The sequence below is a fragment of the Aquarana catesbeiana genome, unplaced genomic scaffold, assembly GCF_042186555.1.
Source record: "Aquarana catesbeiana isolate 2022-GZ unplaced genomic scaffold, ASM4218655v1 unanchor86, whole genome shotgun sequence".
Lineage (NCBI taxonomy): Eukaryota > Metazoa > Chordata > Amphibia > Anura > Ranidae > Aquarana > Aquarana catesbeiana.
In genome coordinates, this window is record NW_027362746.1 from 851,088 (window position 1) to 869,955 (window position 18,868).

The 18,868-nt window shown below is 51.3% G+C and overlaps 13 non-coding genes across 13 annotated transcripts; all 13 read left to right on the plus strand.

The window, feature by feature from the left end:
- The first annotated feature begins 1,320 nt into the window (after window positions 1–1,320).
- On the plus strand, window positions 1,321–1,392 carry TRNAG-UCC (transfer RNA glycine (anticodon UCC)). Its single transcript has one exon. It is a non-coding gene; the product is annotated as a tRNA-Gly (tRNA).
- Window positions 1,393–3,247: 1,855 nt separating this feature from the next.
- TRNAK-CUU (transfer RNA lysine (anticodon CUU)) lies at window positions 3,248–3,320 on the plus strand. The gene has a single exon. It is a non-coding gene; the product is annotated as a tRNA-Lys (tRNA).
- Window positions 3,321–5,488: 2,168 nt separating this feature from the next.
- On the plus strand, window positions 5,489–5,561 carry TRNAK-CUU (transfer RNA lysine (anticodon CUU)). The gene has a single exon. It is a non-coding gene; the product is annotated as a tRNA-Lys (tRNA).
- A 241-nt stretch (window positions 5,562–5,802) lies between these two features.
- TRNAG-UCC (transfer RNA glycine (anticodon UCC)) lies at window positions 5,803–5,874 on the plus strand. Its single transcript has one exon. It is a non-coding gene; the product is annotated as a tRNA-Gly (tRNA).
- A 1,855-nt stretch (window positions 5,875–7,729) lies between these two features.
- TRNAK-CUU (transfer RNA lysine (anticodon CUU)) lies at window positions 7,730–7,802 on the plus strand. Its single transcript has one exon. It is a non-coding gene; the product is annotated as a tRNA-Lys (tRNA).
- Window positions 7,803–9,970: 2,168 nt separating this feature from the next.
- On the plus strand, window positions 9,971–10,043 carry TRNAK-CUU (transfer RNA lysine (anticodon CUU)). The gene has a single exon. It is a non-coding gene; the product is annotated as a tRNA-Lys (tRNA).
- Window positions 10,044–10,284: 241 nt separating this feature from the next.
- TRNAG-UCC (transfer RNA glycine (anticodon UCC)) lies at window positions 10,285–10,356 on the plus strand. The gene has a single exon. It is a non-coding gene; the product is annotated as a tRNA-Gly (tRNA).
- Window positions 10,357–12,211: 1,855 nt separating this feature from the next.
- On the plus strand, window positions 12,212–12,284 carry TRNAK-CUU (transfer RNA lysine (anticodon CUU)). The gene has a single exon. It is a non-coding gene; the product is annotated as a tRNA-Lys (tRNA).
- A 241-nt stretch (window positions 12,285–12,525) lies between these two features.
- Window positions 12,526–12,597, plus strand: TRNAG-UCC (transfer RNA glycine (anticodon UCC)). The gene has a single exon. It is a non-coding gene; the product is annotated as a tRNA-Gly (tRNA).
- Window positions 12,598–14,452: 1,855 nt separating this feature from the next.
- Window positions 14,453–14,525, plus strand: TRNAK-CUU (transfer RNA lysine (anticodon CUU)). The gene has a single exon. It is a non-coding gene; the product is annotated as a tRNA-Lys (tRNA).
- Window positions 14,526–14,766: 241 nt separating this feature from the next.
- On the plus strand, window positions 14,767–14,838 carry TRNAG-UCC (transfer RNA glycine (anticodon UCC)). Its single transcript has one exon. It is a non-coding gene; the product is annotated as a tRNA-Gly (tRNA).
- A 1,855-nt stretch (window positions 14,839–16,693) lies between these two features.
- Window positions 16,694–16,766, plus strand: TRNAK-CUU (transfer RNA lysine (anticodon CUU)). The gene has a single exon. It is a non-coding gene; the product is annotated as a tRNA-Lys (tRNA).
- A 241-nt stretch (window positions 16,767–17,007) lies between these two features.
- On the plus strand, window positions 17,008–17,079 carry TRNAG-UCC (transfer RNA glycine (anticodon UCC)). Its single transcript has one exon. It is a non-coding gene; the product is annotated as a tRNA-Gly (tRNA).
- Window positions 17,080–18,868: the final 1,789 nt, after the last annotated feature.

Sequence of the window (18,868 nt, forward strand, 5' to 3'; positions counted from 1 at the left end):
GGCTTCCTGCCACCAACAATGGGATCATCTAACTTGAACAGGGCGGTTCTACAATTTTCACACCTCCCCCTGTTCTTGGACAATCAACATCGACACATTCACATGGTGATTGTCTTAAGGTGTGACTAGAAGTGCTGCAGTTATCTTCCTGAGCCAAAGAAGTGGCTCGATCAACTATGTAAACCTCTTCAACAAACGGCTAGTACATTTGCAAGGGTCTCCAGTGAACGCTTGTTTGTCTGCTCAGTTGCCGGTCACCTGAAGAGAGCCAAAGGACACGCTTTGTTTTAGCCTTCGGGCCCCACTGAGGTAATGGAGAAAACATGAGCGTCCCTGGGTGGGCTCGAACCACCAACCTTTCGGTTAACAGCCGAACGCGCTAACCGATTGCGCCACAGAGACTGCACGCCGAGGGCCGGCGCACCGGCCGAGGGAGACATGAATAATAAAAACAAAGTTCCTTAAAAGGCTTCCCAATTGCACATTTCTAGAGTGCCTTCTAGAGTGCCTTCTAGTTAAAGGGGGAGAGAGGCAGGGTAAAAGAGGGCATCCTTCGAGCCGGAATCGAACCAGCGACCTAAGGATTACTACGTTGACGCTACAGTCCTCCGCTCTACCAGCTGAGCTATCGAAGGGCCCGCCGGTGGGTCGTAGCCCGTGACTCCTTGCATTCAAAGCCAGCGCTTTGCCCTTTGCGTTAGTCCTTCTGCCTTGAGGGATTGGTCTATGCCGCCTCTGCCTGAAAGGTCAAATGCCTTGGCAGCTGTGATGTGGGAAAGCTCGGCTTCACGTTTTGCACAGCGAGAAAACACAATCGAAGCACCTACCGCGTTTTGTTGGGAGCCCAAAAACCACAGCAGCAACGGTGATGTACCTCCCTGACAGCAAGTAAGCGCAGGAGTGTTTGGAAGCGCATTGCGTCTATCAAAACAAATTGGGCCGAAAGTTAGCAAAAAGTGTTTGGCGTCAGTTGGTAGCAAGAGGCCACACGGGAGGCAGCGTCTTAGCCCGGCTAGCTCAGTCGGTAGAGCATGAGACTCTTAATCTCAGGGTCGTGGGTTTGAGCCCCACGTTGGGCGTATGGCATCGCAACGTTTTGGCCCAGTCAGTGGCATTCATGCGCACTGCACGGCCCCACCTTTACCATATCGACTGGCTTCTCTTCCATTCCCTCTACAAACGGGGAAATGTTTCGAGCTTATCTTTCTAGTGGTCAATTCGTATGGCAGCAAGTTGACCTTGCGCTGGGGCGTGGTTCTTATCAGCGCCACGTGTGACACGAATTGGATAGAGATAGTGGCACAGGCCCCGGACAGCCTTGCGTTGGTGGTATAGTGGTGAGCATAGCTGCCTTCCAAGCAGTTGACCCGGGTTCGATTCCCGGCCAACGCACTCCTATCCCTTTTTGGCCTTGCAAAGCGGCCCTAAGCAAAGACCCAAGTCATCCAGGTCCTTGAAGAAAGCTCCTAAGATATCCTGGCTTAGCGACAACTGTGGAGACTTTCTTCGGCATTCGAAAAGTCTCTGGCCTTATGCTTTAACTCGCTCAGGAGGTCCAGCATTATCCAGGGCCAAGGTTCAGCCATTTTGACTACTGATTCCCAAAGAGAATCAACTCTGTCACACACAACATTGCTAAGTATCTGGCAACAACGCTAACACCCTTAGCTGGCATCATATTGCACCATTTGCTATTCGGTGACGAAGGCATCGAATAGCAAATGACCCGCTTTGGACTGTGTCTTGCAAGGCAAGGAAAGGGGTGCATTTGGGCAAGGAGGCCTACAGGAAACCTACCCACACACACCGCTATCTGCTTTTTGGCTCACACCACCCACTGGAACCCAAGCTGGGGCTTCTTAGGACTCTGCAATATCGGGCTGACGCGGTAACAACAAAAAGAGTCTACAAACCCTCTCAGGTGTGCTTTGAAAGCTTGTGGCTAGCCAGACTGGGTCTTGGCTAAACATCCACAAGGTCACGAAAACAAACTGGGGAGAAGCAGAACATTTGGAGAAATATAGTCACCCCCGTAAGCCACTGGAGTGTCAGAAAAACTCCGGAGGATCTTTAACAACAATTGCATCGCTGTGTACTTCAAGTCCAGCAATACACTGGGACGGAAGCTTGTACATCGGCACTATCTGCACTGCCCATTTTGAACATCGCTCTAGCTAGCCAAGCGATTTGACAACAATTGTCACCTTTAGCCACGCCGATCTAGGCACCAATAGCTATGCAGGCTTCCTGCCACCAACAATGGGATCATCTAACTTGAACAGGGCGGTTCTACAATTTTCACACCTCCCCCTGTTCTTGGACAATCAACATCGACACATTCACATGGTGATTGTCTTAAGGTGTGACTAGAAGTGCTGCAGTTATCTTCCTGAGCCAAAGAAGTGGCTCGATCAACTATGTAAACCTCTTCAACAAACGGCTAGTACATTTGCAAGGGTCTCCAGTGAACGCTTGTTTGTCTGCTCAGTTGCCGGTCACCTGAAGAGAGCCAAAGGACACGCTTTGTTTTAGCCTTCGGGCCCCACTGAGGTAATGGAGAAAACATGAGCGTCCCTGGGTGGGCTCGAACCACCAACCTTTCGGTTAACAGCCGAACGCGCTAACCGATTGCGCCACAGAGACTGCACGCCGAGGGCCGGCGCACCGGCCGAGGGAGACATGAATAATAAAAACAAAGTTCCTTAAAAGGCTTCCCAATTGCACATTTCTAGAGTGCCTTCTAGAGTGCCTTCTAGTTAAAGGGGGAGAGAGGCAGGGTAAAAGAGGGCATCCTTCGAGCCGGAATCGAACCAGCGACCTAAGGATTACTACGTTGACGCTACAGTCCTCCGCTCTACCAGCTGAGCTATCGAAGGGGCCGCCGGTGGGTCGTAGCCCGTGACTCCTTGCATTCAAAGCCAGCGCTTTGCCCTTTGCGTTAGTCCTTCTGCCTTGAGGGATTGGTCTATGCCGCCTCTGCCTGAAAGGTCAAATGCCTTGGCAGCTGTGATGTGGGAAAGCTCGGCTTCACGTTTTGCACAGCGAGAAAACACAATCGAAGCACCTACCGCGTTTTGTTGGGAGCCCAAAAACCACAGCAGCAACGGTGATGTACCTCCCTGACAGCAAGTAAGCGCAGGAGTGTTTGGAAGCGCATTGCGTCTATCAAAACAAATTGGGCCGAAAGTTAGCAAAAAGTGTTTGGCGTCAGTTGGTAGCAAGAGGCCACACGGGAGGCAGCGTCTTAGCCCGGCTAGCTCAGTCGGTAGAGCATGAGACTCTTAATCTCAGGGTCGTGGGTTCGAGCCCCACGTTGGGCGTATGGCATCGCAACGTTTTGGCCCAGTCAGTGGCATTCATGCGCACTGCACGGCCCCACCTTTACCATATCGACTGGCTTCTCTTCCATTCCCTCTACAAACGGGGAAATGTTTCGAGCTTATCTTTCTAGTGGTCAATTCGTATGGCAGCAAGTTGACCTTGCGCTGGGGCGTGGTTCTTATCAGCGCCACGTGTGACACGAATTGGATAGAGATAGTGGCACAGGCCCCGGACAGCCTTGCATTGGTGGTATAGTGGTGAGCATAGCTGCCTTCCAAGCAGTTGACCCGGGTTCGATTCCCGGCCAACGCACTCCTATCCCTTTTTGGCCTTGCAAAGCGGCCCTAAGCAAAGACCCAAGTCATCCAGGTCCTTGAAGAAAGCTCCTAAGATATCCTGGCTTAGCGACAACTGTGGAGACTTTCTTCGGCATTCGAAAAGTCTCTGGCCTTATGCTTTAACTCGCTCAGGAGGTCCAGCATTATCCAGGGCCAAGGTTCAGCCATTTTGACTACTGATTCCCAAAGAGAATCAACTCTGTCACACACAACATTGCTAAGTATCTGGCAACAACGCTAACACCCTTAGCTGGCATCATATTGCACCATTTGCTATTCGGTGACGAAGGCATCGAATAGCAAATGACCCGCTTTGGACTGTGTCTTGCAAGGCAAGGAAAGGGGTGCATTTGGGCAAGGAGGCCTACAGGAAACCTACCCACACACACCGCTATCTGCTTTTTGGCTCACACCACCCACTGGAACCCAAGCTGGGGCTTCTTAGGACTCTGCAATATCGGGCTGACGCGGTAACAACAAAAAGAGTCTACAGACCCTCTCAGGTGTGCTTTGAAAGCTTGTGGCTAGCCAGACTGGGTCTTGGCTAAACATCCACAAGGTCACGAAAACAAACTGGGGAGAAGCAGAACATTTGGAGAAATATAGTCACCCCCGTAAGCCACTGGAGTGTCAGAAAAACTCCGGAGGATCTTTAACAACAATTGCATCGCTGTGTACTTCAAGTCCAGCAATACACTGGGACGGAAGCTTGTACATCGGCACTATCTGCACTGCCCATTTTGAACATCGCTCTAGCTAGCCAAGCGATTTGACAACAATTGTCACCTTTAGCCACGCCGATCTAGGCACCAATAGCTATGCAGGCTTCCTGCCACCAACAATGGGATCATCTAACTTGAACAGGGCGGTTCTACAATTTTCACACCTCCCCCTGTTCTTGGACAATCAACATCGACACATTCACATGGTGATTGTCTTAAGGTGTGACTAGAAGTGCTGCAGTTATCTTCCTGAGCCAAAGAAGTGGCTCGATCAACTATGTAAACCTCTTCAACAAACGGCTAGTACATTTGCAAGGGTCTCCAGTGAACGCTTGTTTGTCTGCTCAGTTGCCGGTCACCTGAAGAGAGCCAAAGGACACGCTTTGTTTTAGCCTTCGGGCCCCACTGAGGTAATGGAGAAAACATGAGCGTCCCTGGGTGGGCTCGAACCACCAACCTTTCGGTTAACAGCCGAACGCGCTAACCGATTGCGCCACAGAGACTGCACGCCGAGGGCCGGCGCACCGGCCGAGGGAGACATGAATAATAAAAACAAAGTTCCTTAAAAGGCTTCCCAATTGCACATTTCTAGAGTGCCTTCTAGAGTGCCTTCTAGTTAAAGGGGGAGAGAGGCAGGGTAAAAGAGGGCATCCTTCGAGCCGGAATCGAACCAGCGACCTAAGGATTACTACGTTGACGCTACAGTCCTCCGCTCTACCAGCTGAGCTATCGAAGGGCCCGCCGGTGGGTCGTAGCCCGTGACTCCTTGCATTCAAAGCCAGCGCTTTGCCCTTTGCGTTAGTCCTTCTGCCTTGAGGGATTGGTCTATGCCGCCTCTGCCTGAAAGGTCAAATGCCTTGGCAGCTGTGATGTGGGAAAGCTCGGCTTCACGTTTTGCACAGCGAGAAAACACAATCGAAGCACCTACCGCGTTTTGTTGGGAGCCCAAAAACCACAGCAGCAACGGTGATGTACCTCCCTGACAGCAAGTAAGCGCAGGAGTGTTTGGAAGCGCATTGCGTCTATCAAAACAAATTGGGCCGAAAGTTAGCAAAAAGTGTTTGGCGTCAGTTGGTAGCAAGAGGCCACACGGGAGGCAGCGTCTTAGCCCGGCTAGCTCAGTCGGTAGAGCATGAGACTCTTAATCTCAGGGTCGTGGGTTCGAGCCCCACGTTGGGCGTATGGCATCGCAACGTTTTGGCCCAGTCAGTGGCATTCATGCGCACTGCACGGCCCCACCTTTACCATATCGACTGGCTTCTCTTCCATTCCCTCTACAAACGGGGAAATGTTTCGAGCTTATCTTTCTAGTGGTCAATTCGTATGGCAGCAAGTTGACCTTGCGCTGGGGCGTGGTTCTTATCAGCGCCACGTGTGACACGAATTGGATAGAGATAGTGGCACAGGCCCCGGACAGCCTTGCGTTGGTGGTATAGTGGTGAGCATAGCTGCCTTCCAAGCAGTTGACCCGGGTTCGATTCCCGGCCAACGCACTCCTATCCCTTTTTGGCCTTGCAAAGCGGCCCTAAGCAAAGACCCAAGTCATCCAGGTCCTTGAAGAAAGCTCCTAAGATATCCTGGCTTAGCGACAACTGTGGAGACTTTCTTCGGCATTCGAAAAGTCTCTGGCCTTATGCTTTAACTCGCTCAGGAGGTCCAGCATTATCCAGGGCCAAGGTTCAGCCATTTTGACTACTGATTCCCAAAGAGAATCAACTCTGTCACACACAACATTGCTAAGTATCTGGCAACAACGCTAACACCCTTAGCTGGCATCATATTGCACCATTTGCTATTCGGTGACGAAGGCATCGAATAGCAAATGACCCGCTTTGGACTGTGTCTTGCAAGGCAAGGAAAGGGGTGCATTTGGGCAAGGAGGCCTACAGGAAACCTACCCACACACACCGCTATCTGCTTTTTGGCTCACACCACCCACTGGAACCCAAGCTGGGGCTTCTTAGGACTCTGCAATATCGGGCTGACGCGGTAACAACAAAAAGAGTCTACAGACCCTCTCAGGTGTGCTTTGAAAGCTTGTGGCTAGCCAGACTGGGTCTTGGCTAAACATCCACAAGGTCACGAAAACAAACTGGGGAGAAGCAGAACATTTGGAGAAATATAGTCACCCCCGTAAGCCACTGGAGTGTCAGAAAAACTCCGGAGGATCTTTAACAACAATTGCATCGCTGTGTACTTCAAGTCCAGCAATACACTGGGACGGAAGCTTGTACATCGGCACTATCTGCACTGCCCATTTTGAACATCGCTCTAGCTAGCCAAGCGATTTGACAACAATTGTCACCTTTAGCCACGCCGATCTAGGCACCAATAGCTATGCAGGCTTCCTGCCACCAACAATGGGATCATCTAACTTGAACAGGGCGGTTCTACAATTTTCACACCTCCCCCTGTTCTTGGACAATCAACATCGACACATTCACATGGTGATTGTCTTAAGGTGTGACTAGAAGTGCTGCAGTTATCTTCCTGAGCCAAAGAAGTGGCTCGATCAACTATGTAAACCTCTTCAACAAACGGCTAGTACATTTGCAAGGGTCTCCAGTGAACGCTTGTTTGTCTGCTCAGTTGCCGGTCACCTGAAGAGAGCCAAAGGACACGCTTTGTTTTAGCCTTCGGGCCCCACTGAGGTAATGGAGAAAACATGAGCGTCCCTGGGTGGGCTCGAACCACCAACCTTTCGGTTAACAGCCGAACGCGCTAACCGATTGCGCCACAGAGACTGCACGCCGAGGGCCGGCGCACCGGCCGAGGGAGACATGAATAATAAAAACAAAGTTCCTTAAAAGGCTTCCCAATTGCACATTTCTAGAGTGCCTTCTAGAGTGCCTTCTAGTTAAAGGGGGAGAGAGGCAGGGTAAAAGAGGGCATCCTTCGAGCCGGAATCGAACCAGCGACCTAAGGATTACTACGTTGACGCTACAGTCCTCCGCTCTACCAGCTGAGCTATCGAAGGGGCCGCCGGTGGGTCGTAGCCCGTGACTCCTTGCATTCAAAGCCAGCGCTTTGCCCTTTGCGTTAGTCCTTCTGCCTTGAGGGATTGGTCTATGCCGCCTCTGCCTGAAAGGTCAAATGCCTTGGCAGCTGTGATGTGGGAAAGCTCGGCTTCACGTTTTGCACAGCGAGAAAACACAATCGAAGCACCTACCGCGTTTTGTTGGGAGCCCAAAAACCACAGCAGCAACGGTGATGTACCTCCCTGACAGCAAGTAAGCGCAGGAGTGTTTGGAAGCGCATTGCGTCTATCAAAACAAATTGGGCCGAAAGTTAGCAAAAAGTGTTTGGCGTCAGTTGGTAGCAAGAGGCCACACGGGAGGCAGCGTCTTAGCCCGGCTAGCTCAGTCGGTAGAGCATGAGACTCTTAATCTCAGGGTCGTGGGTTCGAGCCCCACGTTGGGCGTATGGCATCGCAACGTTTTGGCCCAGTCAGTGGCATTCATGCGCACTGCACGGCCCCACCTTTACCATATCGACTGGCTTCTCTTCCATTCCCTCTACAAACGGGGAAATGTTTCGAGCTTATCTTTCTAGTGGTCAATTCGTATGGCAGCAAGTTGACCTTGCGCTGGGGCGTGGTTCTTATCAGCGCCACGTGTGACACGAATTGGATAGAGATAGTGGCACAGGCCCCGGACAGCCTTGCATTGGTGGTATAGTGGTGAGCATAGCTGCCTTCCAAGCAGTTGACCCGGGTTCGATTCCCGGCCAACGCACTCCTATCCCTTTTTGGCCTTGCAAAGCGGCCCTAAGCAAAGACCCAAGTCATCCAGGTCCTTGAAGAAAGCTCCTAAGATATCCTGGCTTAGCGACAACTGTGGAGACTTTCTTCGGCATTCGAAAAGTCTCTGGCCTTATGCTTTAACTCGCTCAGGAGGTCCAGCATTATCCAGGGCCAAGGTTCAGCCATTTTGACTACTGATTCCCAAAGAGAATCAACTCTGTCACACACAACATTGCTAAGTATCTGGCAACAACGCTAACACCCTTAGCTGGCATCATATTGCACCATTTGCTATTCGGTGACGAAGGCATCGAATAGCAAATGACCCGCTTTGGACTGTGTCTTGCAAGGCAAGGAAAGGGGTGCATTTGGGCAAGGAGGCCTACAGGAAACCTACCCACACACACCGCTATCTGCTTTTTGGCTCACACCACCCACTGGAACCCAAGCTGGGGCTTCTTAGGACTCTGCAATATCGGGCTGACGCGGTAACAACAAAAAGAGTCTACAGACCCTCTCAGGTGTGCTTTGAAAGCTTGTGGCTAGCCAGACTGGGTCTTGGCTAAACATCCACAAGGTCACGAAAACAAACTGGGGAGAAGCAGAACATTTGGAGAAATATAGTCACCCCCGTAAGCCACTGGAGTGTCAGAAAAACTCCGGAGGATCTTTAACAACAATTGCATCGCTGTGTACTTCAAGTCCAGCAATACACTGGGACGGAAGCTTGTACATCGGCACTATCTGCACTGCCCATTTTGAACATCGCTCTAGCTAGCCAAGCGATTTGACAACAATTGTCACCTTTAGCCACGCCGATCTAGGCACCAATAGCTATGCAGGCTTCCTGCCACCAACAATGGGATCATCTAACTTGAACAGGGCGGTTCTACAATTTTCACACCTCCCCCTGTTCTTGGACAATCAACATCGACACATTCACATGGTGATTGTCTTAAGGTGTGACTAGAAGTGCTGCAGTTATCTTCCTGAGCCAAAGAAGTGGCTCGATCAACTATGTAAACCTCTTCAACAAACGGCTAGTACATTTGCAAGGGTCTCCAGTGAACGCTTGTTTGTCTGCTCAGTTGCCGGTCACCTGAAGAGAGCCAAAGGACACGCTTTGTTTTAGCCTTCGGGCCCCACTGAGGTAATGGAGAAAACATGAGCGTCCCTGGGTGGGCTCGAACCACCAACCTTTCGGTTAACAGCCGAACGCGCTAACCGATTGCGCCACAGAGACTGCACGCCGAGGGCCGGCGCACCGGCCGAGGGAGACATGAATAATAAAAACAAAGTTCCTTAAAAGGCTTCCCAATTGCACATTTCTAGAGTGCCTTCTAGAGTGCCTTCTAGTTAAAGGGGGAGAGAGGCAGGGTAAAGGAGGGCATCCTTCGAGCCGGAATCGAACCAGCGACCTAAGGATTACTACGTTGACGCTACAGTCCTCCGCTCTACCAGCTGAGCTATCGAAGGGCCCGCCGGTGGGTCGTAGCCCGTGACTCCTTGCATTCAAAGCCAGCGCTTTGCCCTTTGCGTTAGTCCTTCTGCCTTGAGGGATTGGTCTATGCCGCCTCTGCCTGAAAGGTCAAATGCCTTGGCAGCTGTGATGTGGGAAAGCTCGGCTTCACGTTTTGCACAGCGAGAAAACACAATCGAAGCACCTACCGCGTTTTGTTGGGAGCCCAAAAACCACAGCAGCAACGGTGATGTACCTCCCTGACAGCAAGTAAGCGCAGGAGTGTTTGGAAGCGCATTGCGTCTATCAAAACAAATTGGGCCGAAAGTTAGCAAAAAGTGTTTGGCGTCAGTTGGTAGCAAGAGGCCACACGGGAGGCAGCGTCTTAGCCCGGCTAGCTCAGTCGGTAGAGCATGAGACTCTTAATCTCAGGGTCGTGGGTTCGAGCCCCACGTTGGGCGTATGGCATCGCAACGTTTTGGCCCAGTCAGTGGCATTCATGCGCACTGCACGGCCCCACCTTTACCATATCGACTGGCTTCTCTTCCATTCCCTCTACAAACGGGGAAATGTTTCGAGCTTATCTTTCTAGTGGTCAATTCGTATGGCAGCAAGTTGACCTTGCGCTGGGGCGTGGTTCTTATCAGCGCCACGTGTGACACGAATTGGATAGAGATAGTGGCACAGGCCCCGGACAGCCTTGCGTTGGTGGTATAGTGGTGAGCATAGCTGCCTTCCAAGCAGTTGACCCGGGTTCGATTCCCGGCCAACGCACTCCTATCCCTTTTTGGCCTTGCAAAGCGGCCCTAAGCAAAGACCCAAGTCATCCAGGTCCTTGAAGAAAGCTCCTAAGATATCCTGGCTTAGCGACAACTGTGGAGACTTTCTTCGGCATTCGAAAAGTCTCTGGCCTTATGCTTTAACTCGCTCAGGAGGTCCAGCATTATCCAGGGCCAAGGTTCAGCCATTTTGACTACTGATTCCCAAAGAGAATCAACTCTGTCACACACAACATTGCTAAGTATCTGGCAACAACGCTAACACCCTTAGCTGGCATCATATTGCACCATTTGCTATTCGGTGACGAAGGCATCGAATAGCAAATGACCCGCTTTGGACTGTGTCTTGCAAGGCAAGGAAAGGGGTGCATTTGGGCAAGGAGGCCTACAGGAAACCTACCCACACACACCGCTATCTGCTTTTTGGCTCACACCACCCACTGGAACCCAAGCTGGGGCTTCTTAGGACTCTGCAATATCGGGCTGACGCGGTAACAACAAAAAGAGTCTACAGACCCTCTCAGGTGTGCTTTGAAAGCTTGTGGCTAGCCAGACTGGGTCTTGGCTAAACATCCACAAGGTCACGAAAACAAACTGGGGAGAAGCAGAACATTTGGAGAAATATAGTCACCCCCGTAAGCCACTGGAGTGTCAGAAAAACTCCGGAGGATCTTTAACAACAATTGCATCGCTGTGTACTTCAAGTCCAGCAATACACTGGGACGGAAGCTTGTACATCGGCACTATCTGCACTGCCCATTTTGAACATCGCTCTAGCTAGCCAAGCGATTTGACAACAATTGTCACCTTTAGCCACGCCGATCTAGGCACCAATAGCTATGCAGGCTTCCTGCCACCAACAATGGGATCATCTAACTTGAACAGGGCGGTTCTACAATTTTCACACCTCCCCCTGTTCTTGGACAATCAACATCGACACATTCACATGGTGATTGTCTTAAGGTGTGACTAGAAGTGCTGCAGTTATCTTCCTGAGCCAAAGAAGTGGCTCGATCAACTATGTAAACCTCTTCAACAAACGGCTAGTACATTTGCAAGGGTCTCCAGTGAACGCTTGTTTGTCTGCTCAGTTGCCGGTCACCTGAAGAGAGCCAAAGGACACGCTTTGTTTTAGCCTTCGGGCCCCACTGAGGTAATGGAGAAAACATGAGCGTCCCTGGGTGGGCTCGAACCACCAACCTTTCGGTTAACAGCCGAACGCGCTAACCGATTGCGCCACAGAGACTGCACGCCGAGGGCCGGCGCACCGGCCGAGGGAGACATGAATAATAAAAACAAAGTTCCTTAAAAGGCTTCCCAATTGCACATTTCTAGAGTGCCTTCTAGAGTGCCTTCTAGTTAAAGGGGGAGAGAGGCAGGGTAAAAGAGGGCATCCTTCGAGCCGGAATCGAACCAGCGACCTAAGGATTACTACGTTGACGCTACAGTCCTCCGCTCTACCAGCTGAGCTATCGAAGGGCCCGCCGGTGGGTCGTAGCCCGTGACTCCTTGCATTCAAAGCCAGCGCTTTGCCCTTTGCGTTAGTCCTTCTGCCTTGAGGGATTGGTCTATGCCGCCTCTGCCTGAAAGGTCAAATGCCTTGGCAGCTGTGATGTGGGAAAGCTCGGCTTCACGTTTTGCACAGCGAGAAAACACAATCGAAGCACCTACCGCGTTTTGTTGGGAGCCCAAAAACCACAGCAGCAACGGTGATGTACCTCCCTGACAGCAAGTAAGCGCAGGAGTGTTTGGAAGCGCATTGCGTCTATCAAAACAAATTGGGCCGAAAGTTAGCAAAAAGTGTTTGGCGTCAGTTGGTAGCAAGAGGCCACACGGGAGGCAGCGTCTTAGCCCGGCTAGCTCAGTCGGTAGAGCATGAGACTCTTAATCTCAGGGTCGTGGGTTCGAGCCCCACGTTGGGCGTATGGCATCGCAACGTTTTGGCCCAGTCAGTGGCATTCATGCGCACTGCACGGCCCCACCTTTACCATATCGACTGGCTTCTCTTCCATTCCCTCTACAAACGGGGAAATGTTTCGAGCTTATCTTTCTAGTGGTCAATTCGTATGGCAGCAAGTTGACCTTGCGCTGGGGCGTGGTTCTTATCAGCGCCACGTGTGACACGAATTGGATAGAGATAGTGGCACAGGCCCCGGACAGCCTTGCGTTGGTGGTATAGTGGTGAGCATAGCTGCCTTCCAAGCAGTTGACCCGGGTTCGATTCCCGGCCAACGCACTCCTATCCCTTTTTGGCCTTGCAAAGCGGCCCTAAGCAAAGACCCAAGTCATCCAGGTCCTTGAAGAAAGCTCCTAAGATATCCTGGCTTAGCGACAACTGTGGAGACTTTCTTCGGCATTCGAAAAGTCTCTGGCCTTATGCTTTAACTCGCTCAGGAGGTCCAGCATTATCCAGGGCCAAGGTTCAGCCATTTTGACTACTGATTCCCAAAGAGAATCAACTCTGTCACACACAACATTGCTAAGTATCTGGCAACAACGCTAACACCCTTAGCTGGCATCATATTGCACCATTTGCTATTCGGTGACGAAGGCATCGAATAGCAAATGACCCGCTTTGGACTGTGTCTTGCAAGGCAAGGAAAGGGGTGCATTTGGGCAAGGAGGCCTACAGGAAACCTACCCACACACACCGCTATCTGCTTTTTGGCTCACACCACCCACTGGAACCCAAGCTGGGGCTTCTTAGGACTCTGCAATATCGGGCTGACGCGGTAACAACAAAAAGAGTCTACAGACCCTCTCAGGTGTGCTTTGAAAGCTTGTGGCTAGCCAGACTGGGTCTTGGCTAAACATCCACAAGGTCACGAAAACAAACTGGGGAGAAGCAGAACATTTGGAGAAATATAGTCACCCCCGTAAGCCACTGGAGTGTCAGAAAAACTCCGGAGGATCTTTAACAACAATTGCATCGCTGTGTACTTCAAGTCCAGCAATACACTGGGACGGAAGCTTGTACATCGGCACTATCTGCACTGCCCATTTTGAACATCGCTCTAGCTAGCCAAGCGATTTGACAACAATTGTCACCTTTAGCCACGCCGATCTAGGCACCAATAGCTATGCAGGCTTCCTGCCACCAACAATGGGATCATCTAACTTGAACAGGGCGGTTCTACAATTTTCACACCTCCCCCTGTTCTTGGACAATCAACATCGACACATTCACATGGTGATTGTCTTAAGGTGTGACTAGAAGTGCTGCAGTTATCTTCCTGAGCCAAAGAAGTGGCTCGATCAACTATGTAAACCTCTTCAACAAACGGCTAGTACATTTGCAAGGGTCTCCAGTGAACGCTTGTTTGTCTGCTCAGTTGCCGGTCACCTGAAGAGAGCCAAAGGACACGCTTTGTTTTAGCCTTCGGGCCCCACTGAGGTAATGGAGAAAACATGAGCGTCCCTGGGTGGGCTCGAACCACCAACCTTTCGGTTAACAGCCGAACGCGCTAACCGATTGCGCCACAGAGACTGCACGCCGAGGGCCGGCGCACCGGCCGAGGGAGACATGAATAATAAAAACAAAGTTCCTTAAAAGGCTTCCCAATTGCACATTTCTAGAGTGCCTTCTAGAGTGCCTTCTAGTTAAAGGGGGAGAGAGGCAGGGTAAAAGAGGGCATCCTTCGAGCCGGAATCGAACCAGCGACCTAAGGATTACTACGTTGACGCTACAGTCCTCCGCTCTACCAGCTGAGCTATCGAAGGGCCCGTCGGTGGGTCGTAGCCCGTGACTCCTTGCATTCAAAGCCAGCGCTTTGCCCTTTGCGTTAGTCCTTCTGCCTTGAGGGATTGGTCTATGCCGCCTCTGCCTGAAAGGTCAAATGCCTTGGCAGCTGTGATGTGGGAAAGCTCGGCTTCACGTTTTGCACAGCGAGAAAACACAATCGAAGCACCTACCGCGTTTTGTTGGGAGCCCAAAAACCACAGCAGCAACGGTGATGTACCTCCCTGACAGCAAGTAAGCGCAGGAGTGTTTGGAAGCGCATTGCGTCTATCAAAACAAATTGGGCCGAAAGTTAGCAAAAAGTGTTTGGCGTCAGTTGGTAGCAAGAGGCCACACGGGAGGCAGCGTCTTAGCCCGGCTAGCTCAGTCGGTAGAGCATGAGACTCTTAATCTCAGGGTCGTGGGTTCGAGCCCCACGTTGGGCGTATGGCATCGCAACGTTTTGGCCCAGTCAGTGGCATTCATGCGCACTGCACGGCCCCACCTTTACCATATCGACTGGCTTCTCTTCCATTCCCTCTACAAACGGGGAAATGTTTCGAGCTTATCTTTCTAGTGGTCAATTCGTATGGCAGCAAGTTGACCTTGCGCTGGGGCGTGGTTCTTATCAGCGCCACGTGTGACACGAATTGGATAGAGATAGTGGCACAGGCCCCAGACAGCCTTGCGTTGGTGGTATAGTGGTGAGCATAGCTGCCTTCCAAGCAGTTGACCCGGGTTCGATTCCCGGCCAACGCACTCCTATCCCTTTTTGGCCTTGCAAAGCGGCCCTAAGCAAAGACCCAAGTCATCCAGGTCCTTGAAGAAAGCTCCTAAGATATCCTGGCTTAGCGACAACTGTGGAGACTTTCTTCGGCATTCGAAAAGTCTCTGGCCTTATGCTTTAACTCGCTCAGGAGGTCCAGCATTATCCAGGGCCAAGGTTCAGCCATTTTGACTACTGATTCCCAAAGAGAATCAACTCTGTCACACACAACATTGCTAAGTATCTGGCAACAACGCTAACACCCTTAGCTGGCATCATATTGCACCATTTGCTATTCGGTGACGAAGGCATCGAATAGCAAATGACCCGCTTTGGACTGTGTCTTGCAAGGCAAGGAAAGGGGTGCATTTGGGCAAGGAGGCCTACAGGAAACCTACCCACACACACCGCTATCTGCTTTTTGGCTCACACCACCCACTGGAACCCAAGCTGGGGCTTCTTAGGACTCTGCAATATCGGGCTGACGCGGTAACAACAAAAAGAGTCTACAGACCCTCTCAGGTGTGCTTTGAAAGCTTGTGGCTAGCCAGACTGGGTCTTGGCTAAACATCCACAAGGTCACGAAAACAAACTGGGGAGAAGCAGAACATTTGGAGAAATATAGTCACCCCCGTAAGCCACTGGAGTGTCAGAAAAACTCCGGAGGATCTTTAACAACAATTGCATCGCTGTGTACTTCAAGTCCAGCAATACACTGGGACGGAAGCTTGTACATCGGCACTATCTGCACTGCCCATTTTGAACATCGCTCTAGCTAGCCAAGCGATTTGACAACAATTGTCACCTTTAGCCACGCCGATCTAGGCACCAATAGCTATGCAGGCTTCCTGCCACCAACAATGGGATCATCTAACTTGAACAGGGCGGTTCTACAATTTTCACACCTCCCCCTGTTCTTGGACAATCAACATCGACACATTCACATGGTGATTGTCTTAAGGTGTGACTAGAAGTGCTGCAGTTATCTTCCTGAGCCAAAGAAGTGGCTCGATCAACTATGTAAACCTCTTCAACAAACGGCTAGTACATTTGCAAGGGTCTCCAGTGAACGCTTGTTTGTCTGCTCAGTTGCCGGTCACCTGAAGAGAGCCAAAGGACACGCTTTGTTTTAGCCTTCGGGCCCCACTGAGGTAATGGAGAAAACATGAGCGTCCCTGGGTGGGCTCGAACCACCAACCTTTCGGTTAACAGCCGAACGCGCTAACCGATTGCGCCACAGAGACTGCACGCCGAGGGCCGGCGCACCGGCCGAGGGAGACATGAATAATAAAAACAAAGTTCCTTAAAAGGCTTCCCAATTGCACATTTCTAGAGTGCCTTCTAGAGTGCCTTCTAGTTAAAGGGGGAGAGAGGCAGGGTAAAAGAGGGCATCCTTCGAGCCGGAATCGAACCAGCGACCTAAGGATTACTACGTTGACGCTACAGTCCTCCGCTCTACCAGCTGAGCTATCGAAGGGGCCGCCGGTGGGTCATAGCCCGTGACTCCTTGCATTCAAAGCCAGCGCTTTGCCCTTTGCGTTAGTCCTTCTGCCTTGAGGGATTGGTCTATGCCGCCTCTGCCTGAAAGGTCAAATGCCTTGGCAGCTGTGATGTGGGAAAGCTCGGCTTCACGTTTTGCACAGCGAGAAAACACAATCGAAGCACCTACCGCGTTTTGTTGGGAGCCCAAAAACCACAGCAGCAACGGTGATGTACCTCCCTGACAGCAAGTAAGCGCAGGAGTGTTTGGAAGCGCATTGCGTCTATCAAAACAAATTGGGCCGAAAGTTAGCAAAAAGTGTTTGGCGTCAGTTGGTAGCAAGAGGCCACACGGGAGGCAGCGTCTTAGCCCGGCTAGCTCAGTCGGTAGAGCATGAGACTCTTAATCTCAGGGTCGTGGGTTCGAGCCCCACGTTGGGCGTATGGCATCGCAACGTTTTGGCCCAGTCAGTGGCATTCATGCGCACTGCACGGCCCCACCTTTACCATATCGACTGGCTTCTCTTCCATTCCCTCTACAAACGGGGAAATGTTTCGAGCTTATCTTTCTAGTGGTCAATTCGTATGGCAGCAAGTTGACCTTGCGCTGGGGCGTGGTTCTTATCAGCGCCACGTGTGACACGAATTGGATAGAGATAGTGGCACAGGGCCCGGACAGCCTTGCGTTGGTGGTATAGTGGTGAGCATAGCTGCCTTCCAAGCAGTTGACCCGGGTTCGATTCCCGGCCAACGCACTCCTATCCCTTTTTGGCCTTGCAAAGCGGCCCTAAGCAAAGACCCAAGTCATCCAGGTCCTTGAAGAAAGCTCCTAAGATATCCTGGCTTAGCGACAACTGTGGAGACTTTCTTCGGCATTCGAAAAGTCTCTGGCCTTATGCTTTAACTCGCTCAGGAGGTCCAGCATTATCCAGGGCCAAGGTTCAGCCATTTTGACTCCTGATTCCCAAAGAGAATCAACTCTGTCACACACAACATTGCTAAGTATCTGGCAACAACGCTAACACCCTTAGCTGGCATCATATTGCACCATTTGCTATTCGGTGACGAAGGCATCGAATAGCAAATGACCCGCTTTGGACTGTGTCTTGCAAGGCAAGGAAAGGGGTGCATTTGGGCAAGGAGGCCTACAGGAAACCTACCCACACACACCGCTATCTGCTTTTTGGCTCACACCACCCACTGGAACCCAAGCTGGGGCTTCTTAGGACTCTGCAATATCGGGCTGACGCGGTAACAACAAAAAGAGTCTACAGACCCTCTCAGGTGTGCTTTGAAAGCTTGTGGCTAGCCAGACTGGGTCTTGGCTAAACATCCACAAGGTCACGAAAACAAACTGGGGAGAAGCAGAACATTTGGAGAAATATAGTCACCCCCGTAAGCCACTGGAGTGTCAGAAAAACTCCGGAGGATCTTTAACAACAATTGCATCGCTGTGTACTTCAAGTCCAGCAATACACTGGGACGGAAGCTTGTACATCGGCACTATCTGCACTGCCCATTTTGAACATCGCTCTAGCTAGCCAAGCGATTTGACAACAATTGTCACCTTTAGCCACGCCGATCTAGGCACCAATAGCTATGCAGGCTTCCTGCCACCAACAATGGGATCATCTAACTTGAACAGGGCGGTTCTACAATTTTCACACCTCCCCCTGTTCTTGGACAATCAACATCGACACATTCACATGGTGATTGTCTTAAGGTGTGACTAGAAGTGCTGCAGTTATCTTCCTGAGCCAAAGAAGTGGCTCGATCAACTATGTAAACCTCTTCAACAAACAGCTAGTACATTTGCAAGGGTCTCCAGTGAACGCTTGTTTGTCTGCTCAGTTGCCGGTCACCTGAAGAGAGCCAAAGGACACGCTTTGTTTTAGCCTTCGGGCCCCACTGAGGTAATGGAGAAAACATGAGCGTCCCTGGGTGGGCTCGAACCACCAACCTTTCGGTTAACAGCCGAACGCGCTAACCGATTGCGCCACAGAGACTGCACGCCGAGGGCCGGCGCACCGGCCGAGGGAGACATGAATAATAAAAACAAAGTTCCTTAAAAGGCTTCCCAATTGCACATTTCTAGAGTGCCTTCTAGAGTGCCTTCTAGTTAAAGGGGGAGAGAGGCAGGGTAAAAGAGGGCATCCTTCGAGCCGGAATCGAACCAGCGACCTAAGGATTACTACGTTGACGCTACAGTCCTCCGCTCTACCAGCTGAGCTATCGAAGGGGCCGCCGGTGGGTCGTAGCCCGTGACTCCTTGCATTCAAAGCCAGCGCTTTGCCCTTTGCGTTAGTCCTTCTGCCTTGAGGGATTGGTCTATGCCGCCTCTGCCTGAAAGGTCAAATGCCTTGGCAGCTGTGATGTGGGAAAGCTCGGCTTCACGTTTTGCACAGCGAGAAAACACAATCGAAGCACCTACCGCGTTTTGTTGGGAGCCCAAAAACCACAGCAGCAACGGTGATGTACCTCCCTGACAGCAAGTAAGCGCAGGAGTGTTTGGAAGCGCATTGCGTCTATCAAAACAAATTGGGC